Consider the following 5,715-nt stretch of genomic DNA (forward strand, 5'->3'; position numbering starts at 1 on the left):
TTATCTCTCCCAACGAGGGCGAGGGCGGGGACAGCCCGCGCGGTAAGGTGGTCCCAGTTCGGGGCTCCCTAGGACCGCCCCCTGCCTCTGTTTGGCCAGCGCGAAAACGATGACCTCAGGCCAGGTTTAAAGTTACAGGGCCGCGGCTGCGGGGCGCGGCCGGCACGCGCGGAGGGCCCGAGCCCCGGCAGCATAGGCTTTTATTCTGCTCCCCTATAGGAGGGAAAGGGGGCGCAGGCAATAAGCGATTTTTGGGGATAATTTTTAAACATCACTATTCTCTTTTTTAAGAATAAGGCACAAGATTAGGTTTTTCTTCTTAGAAGTAAACTGTTCCTTGTGTGGCCAGTCATTTTAGAACCAAGCAAGGGATTGTTCTTGTAAATATTGAATTTGATGGCTTAAAAAAAAAAAAGTGGCCGTCCTCCTCTGGGTGAGCCGGAGGCGGTTCGCGCTGGTAAATTGCGCCCTTGTTCAGGGGCCGCGAGCGGGCGGGCTCCCGGGGGGGGGGCTGCCGGAGAGAGCTGGCTGGGAGCTTCGCAGCCCCGGTGGCTTCGGCAGTTTTGGAAAAAAGGCTGAGCGCGAGATCCGCCTCTTCCTACTTTGGATACAGCGCTGCGGTGCTGGGGCCCAGGACAGACCTGCGCAGTGACTGGTGGGACGCAGCAGCCCAAGGATGTCAAAGGGACCCACCTGGTCACCAACCTGGGTGCACTTCCAGCTGGGGCTCGCCCCCTTTAATCCTGGACCTTGGTCCCCAAGTCCCCACTTTACTGGTTTAAGCAATCTTGCCCTGATCTCAGGTCCTGGATGTTAGCAACAGGAAGATAATTTATGTTTTGATTTTATTTCCTTTTGAACTCTTGGAATTAATTTTTTTTTCTTTTAAGAGGAGGAGTTGGAGAAGTGGCCCACTCCCAGATGCCACAAATTCCATTCAGCAAAAAGAACCAGAAGACGAATGCCCCAAAGCTCCATCCTGAGGTGAAAACTGGTTGTTTTCAGATCCTAAACCCCAGATTCCAAATTTACTTTGTAATAAGAATCACATGGGGAGATTGCTTAAAAACTCAGAGTCCTGTGTTCCACCCTCTACTCATTAATTAGACCCTTGGGGAATCCATATTTTAAGCCAGGAGCCACAGGGATTTTTAGTAAACAGAGCCCCCTGGCAGCCCTTCTCAAACAGCATGACCCCGTGAGTCACTGTTAAAATGCTGTGAAGCTTCCTGGGGAGATTCTGCATTTCTAACCATCTCCCAGGTGAAGTCTTGTCCTGGGGCTACAGGATAGGAGCTGACCCCTGAAATAAGGAGAGGAAGGGACCCTGGAGAGTCAAGGGGTTGGAAACATAAAGAGAAAACTGGAGATATAGAGGATTAGCTGAACTAACTCCCCCATCACGTGAATGCGTTTTATTGGTATTACTGCATTACCAGTAATGTTTGTTGAGAGACTACACGGTGCCTGTATTGTCTACCCTGCAAAATGGAGAATAGATGCAAATCCACTCCAAAGTAAAAAAAAAAAGATAGACTTCACCTGGGAACAGAGATGAAATGCAGCCTTGGTGGGAGAACAGGTTAAGTGCAGCTCATTTAGAGGGTGCTTGGGGCTGGGTTATGATTGAAGGTGCCAACTAAAAATTGGCACTTGCCATCTGCCTCTACAAGGACTAAGTCACAAACTGCTGTGGCCGCTGACCTTCAACACACCCTGAAAGGAGTTTGGAGATCAGGAATGAGGCACTCTGTGCTCTGGGAAAAACTGGTGGGACAGGCCTTCAGATAGTCAGATGTTTCCAGGAGAAGATTTTATGAGCCAAAGTCTTGCATCTCCTCATATCTAGAAAAGCACTAAAATCATTAACGGTGACATCTTCTCCTTGTGACTAGCAGCCAGCCTCTGCCAAAATGTGTGCTTGACTGCACCTACCCCACTTCACTAAAACCATATACGATACTGACGTCTTCCCCTACCTCTTTGGGTTTTTTAAAATTTTTATTTATTTTCATTTATTTATTTTTGGCTGTGTTGGGTCTTCGTTGCTGTGTGCGGGCTCTTCTCTAGTTGTGGCGAGCAGGGGCTACTCTTCGTTGTGGTGCGTGGGCTTGTCATTGCGATGGCTTCTCTTGTTGCGGAGCACGGGCTCTAGGTGCGTGGTCTTCAGTAGTTGTGGCTCACGGGCTCTAGAGCTCAGGCTCAGTCATTGTGGTGCATGGGCTTAGTTGCTCCACGGCATGTGGGATCTTCCCGGACCAGGGCTCGAACCCATGTTCCCTGTATTGGCAGGCGGATTCTTAACCACTGAGCCACCAAGGAAATCCTCCCCTACCTCTTTGGAGCAGTTTGTCAGAGCTGTCTGAAATGCTGTCCCCTGGACTAGAGTCCTCATTTTGCCCCAAATAAAACTTAACTCACAATTCTCATGTTGTGCACCTTTTTTTTTTTCAGTTGGCAAAAGAGAAGCGCCTCTACCTGCCCTGGCCCCTGCCCTCCAGGGTTGTGTTTAGATTCTACAAGGTTGGTCACCTGACCTGCTGGTAGAGGAGCTGGATCTTGTTGGAGGCCATCCTGGGTCTGGGGACAGGGACCAGGGCTGGGAGTCTGTGGACAGGGCCAGGTACTGTTGGTCTAACTGGGGAGTTTGGCCGGGCCTAGTGGGGGACTTTCCTCAACAACTGCCACGGCAGAGGAGAGAGAGGGGACACTGCTCCTGGGTCAGAGGTTGGAGCCACTGTGCACCTGGATGACTCAGGGTTAGACTAAAGAAGATGCAGTGAAGCACAGGGGATTTGGAAGCCTGAGACCAGCCCAGGTGAGGGAAGAAGGAAACAAGGAGAAAACATGCCAGGAGATTCCTACATTCTTGTGAAACAGCTTGAGTCTGAAAGCGGTGACTGGTCAGATAACAGTGACATTTACCCGGGAACTTCGGGACCTTCAGCATTATCTCATGTAATCCTCAGGACATCCTTTGGGTTAAGAACACTGATAATACCCATCTGACACCCAAGAAAACAGGTTTGCAAAGCAGTATGGTTTCCAAAGGGGCTTCCAAAGCAACTGTGCATCAGATTTGCCTGGTGAAGATTAAGATGCTCAGAGCTGGGCCCCACTCCAGAGTTTCTGATTCATAGGTTAGGGTGGCGCCTGAGAATTTGCATTTTTAACAAGTGCTCAGGGATGCCGCTGCTGCTGGACCTGGGGCACGACTTTGAGATCCAGTGATTTAGAGACCACACAGGTAGTCTGGGTCACCTAGAACAATGGGTGGAGCCACAGTCTCTCTGTTGCAGGACATGAGCCTGTCAGATAGTGCTGGGTCTGCTTAAGGATCTGGAAGGAGAGGTCTGTAAGTTACTTTTAAGAAGTAGGAGCCTCCCTCCACAGCCCAAGCTGAGGGTGGGAGACCAAGCTGCAGAAGCAGTAGGAGAAGAGCCAGAGCCCTCAGCCTGGGACCCTCCACCCCGAGGGATGGTGCAGGATGAGTGTTAGCATCTCTCCTGTGCCCTGTGTTCTCTGAGGCCTCTGCACAGTCCCAGGGCAGCAGACACAACTTCCAGGCTGCCTGGGAAGACTTCTCAACAGCTTCTCTTGCTTCTCAACCCACACTGCTCTGGAGCTGAGATATCGCTGATATTAAAGGCACCTCTGTGACTCAGGGGTAAATGGTGCACTTAGGTGAGTGACCTGGGCCCAAAACATATCTAGAGCAGGAATGGGATGAGGCTGAGGGTAGGGATGGCGGGTAGGGAGTGGTGCTGGGGCTGAAGGAACCACAGCAGCTTGCTTTGCTGGAAAGAGCCTCAGTGTTTAGGAATCACAGTTCAGCTCCATGGTGGCCTTCAGCCAACATGAGCTTCAGCTTCTGCTTCTTTGAAATGGGTGCGTTGTTCCCACTTTGGAGGGTTCTACGCACAGCACGGAGTATAACGGCTATGGTTGCTGTGATGGTCATTTCTGCCAGGCCCTGCCCAGTTCTCAGCCTCTCGAGTCCTCCAATGGCCACCTGTGCCCACCTGAACCCTCAGCGAGTCCTAGCCTCGAGGGCAGAGGTCCTTGACATGGACTCAGTGGAACTGGTTCCTTCTGACCTTAGGAAACCCAGCTAAATAAGGACTCGGCATCAACTCATCCCTTGCTAGTCCAACCCTCGCCTTGGGCCTGATTCCTGAGAACCCCCTGGATCCCTGTCTGTCTCCCTGGGCCCAAGGCTCCCTCAGGGAAACCCGATTATCTCCCAGTTCCACCTAGGAACTAATGTTCTGCATCAGGACCCCATCTGGAGTCTGGCTCCTGCCATTCCACTAATAGGCTGCTGGCTTGGCTTTCTGACCCATTGAGCTACTTCTATTTGCCAAAGCACCCCATCTCTCTCCAGGAGTCACCCCAATGCTGACTGCCCCTCCTATTGTCAGTCACACTACTGCATGCCCTATTCCAATGGGCAGCACACAATTTTGCTGGCAGACTCCCTAAAGGAATTTTGAAAAACTAGGTACCAATTATTTTTCATCATAGAGTTAAATAAGTATATTTTTAATGGGAGGTAGTACATATTAAATGCTTCATGAAAAGAAATAAGATGAAGACTGACTGTAATTGGAAAAAATATTTCATGTTGCGATTTGATAACACAATGATCATGAAAAATTATATAAAATGTTTATCTATGAATTTTTAACCATACATCTTGACATTTTTTGATAAAAGACCTGGAAAACTGTCCAGCTACACTTCAAAGAGTCAGCATCATTCACAAATTTTTTAAATGTTGTGCATGTGTTAAGTTTTTCTTATAAAAAATATGCATTCATTAAAGGAAATGGGAAAAACAGGAAAATAGAAAAATTATCATATGCTCAGATTTCCTTGTATGTTTGTTTGCAACTTTTTCTTTTGACTTAATTTCAAATTTACAGAAAAACTGAAATAACCCAAGAACTTCCATATACCCTTGACCCAGATTCATGAATTTGCTTATATTTTGCCCCATTTGCTTCATTGTTATCTCTGTTTTACAGACATTTTACAAACATTTGCATATTGGTTTCATTATCAATGTCTTCTAGCCCTAAATGCTTGGGTGTGAATTTCCTAAGGACAAAGACCTTCTCTTTCTTAGCCACAGTTGGATTAGCAACATCACAAAATTTAATATTAAAAGGGTACTATGGTCTAATCCACAGCCCATATTCAAATTTTAACAATTGTACCAATAATGTCCTTTATAGATTTGTTTTTTTTCAGGATCTAATCCATGACATCATATCCCATTTGGCTGTCGTGTCTCCAGAAGATCTCAGAACTCTGCTTCAGCCTCTCTTTACCTTTCCTGAGCTTGATGCTTTTTGAAGATAACAGGCTTGTTACTTCGTAGACTGTCCTTGAGTTTGGGCTTGTCTGATCTGTCCTCATGATTAGATTCAGGTGTGCATTTTTGCCTGGATGACCACAGAAGGATGTTGCGTTTTCTCAGTGTGTCACCTGAGCAGGCGCCGATGTCATTTCCCAACATCAACACGTGAACGTTAACCGATCCCTTGTTAAGACCTCCTGATCCTGAGTTCAGAACACCCCAGCATAGGCCAAGTTCTGCTCTTAACAGCAGGTATGCAAAACAGGGAAAGACAGTGTGTCTTGGTACCCTGGGGCTAAAGAGAATTTTTCACCCCAGAAAAATGCTCCATAATAAAATTCAGGATGGATGAG

Source organism: Mesoplodon bidens, assembly GCF_964165515.1.
Source record: "Mesoplodon bidens genome assembly, chromosome: 2".
Classification (NCBI taxonomy): domain Eukaryota; kingdom Metazoa; phylum Chordata; class Mammalia; order Artiodactyla; family Ziphiidae; genus Mesoplodon; species Mesoplodon bidens.